Below are 1,748 nucleotides of genomic sequence, written 5' to 3' on the forward strand. Positions count from 1 at the left end.
ATATTGTACTCATTCATTCATCCATTCAATTATTAATTAATTCATTTTATTTATTTATATATTTATTATCCTTTAATTATATAAATTTCTTCGGGGGTTTGTAGAATAAGATTAGAAGGAAAATGTCTTTCCTGTTCACAGAAATCTGCTGAACTCGTAAGAAGGACATCGCCGACTTGATTAATTATCACCTCAGAAACAATAATGTTGAGACTTTGAAACAAATAAATCCCGACAACCATGGCTGCCCACGAGGTTCGAACCCCCGTCTCTACATAAAGTATTCACGTAGAACTGGCCGTTGTTTTACCTCTCTTATATATAGATTCACATTTTAGATTTAAATTTTAAAACGCCCCGAAAGACTGCAGTGGCGTCGGTTGCCTACAGGTCAGATTGTGGGTTCGGCATTGAATGTGCCCTTGGGAGAAAGCACTTTACACGAATTTCCCATTTGACTCAGTCTTTTCAAAGATGGACATTACACTCTGAGATCTTGTCAGTTTGTTAGTGTTTGAGCGCTTAACCAACTGCTTGCACTGTATGCCTCCCGGGACGCTGACAATGTTTCTGAGTGTTCTATGGTCTGCTGGGGTAATATGTGAGACAGCGCGGTGGAATCAGGCTCTCGTCAATTTTTGGGCATGTAAAGTTATTGGTACCATCTTAAAGCTTGTTCACTTGTCTTTATTTGGATGAAAATAATATCCATTTATCTTGAATACAAGTCGAGATATTTGCGAGAGAAAGGAGGAGGTGGGGGTCACCTGTTTTCAGAGGTAAAATTAGTCAGAAAATGGCCGCCAAAGATTTGTTATTTCCTTAGCTTAAGAGTCCGTGGTAACTGAAAAATTTACATTTTTTGTGCCTTTAATCAATGTTTTTTTAAGAAAATTCCTAACAGAAATGAGCTCTTCAATGGGCATGAAAGGTGTTGAGCAAAACCCCCCAAAAATTTGATAAAATTCACAAACCAACAGGTAAAAAGCAAGTTTCTTCACTTTGATTATTTTGACGAGAGCCTGATTCCACCCTGCTGCCTCACATATAGTGTAAAGCGCATAGAGCTTGCTTTCCTGTGGGGACATGCGCTATACAGATGCTATTTATTATGTATTAGTTAAATAACCTAATATAAGTCTGAACAGAGGCGTGAAACAATTTCACAATTTTTAAAAAAATCGTCTTTGATTGAGTTGGTATGACTCCGTGGCTTAAACACGTTTCCCCACGCTTATTGTTTTAGTAAATGTTTTACGGCACTTGCAACACAATAAGGTCATCCGCGTGCCGAAGAGAAGAGTAGAGTTACAAGAGAGAAACAAACACAAAAAAAGAAGGAGGGAAGATTGAGACGATATATTTTTGTACAGGAAAGAAGGAGTAAACCACACCAGAGCACCCGCCAACCACCCACTATGTCAAGCTTTTTCAAATCTTAATATCATAGTCGTACGATTTTGATAGAACAGATAGAACACGGCCACAATTGTCAGATAGAACATTGTAACATTCTCAGGTAGCGAATTAGTCAGCTCCAAGAGCAAGTAACTCTTCCCGCTGTGGCCTGGGCAAGACAGAGATTTTGATGTCGTCATTACGGGACGTCATCATAACTTGACGTCATCATAACGTGACGTCATCGCTCTGAGCCGGTGTTGTCTGGTTCATGATTAGCCTCGTCTGTTGTGAGACAGGAGACATCAAATACCCGGACACTGTGTGTCTGTGTGTGTGTGTGTGTGTGT

Source organism: Aplysia californica, unplaced genomic scaffold, assembly GCF_000002075.1.
Source record: "Aplysia californica isolate F4 #8 unplaced genomic scaffold, AplCal3.0 scaffold00699, whole genome shotgun sequence".
Lineage (NCBI taxonomy): Eukaryota > Metazoa > Mollusca > Gastropoda > Aplysiida > Aplysiidae > Aplysia > Aplysia californica.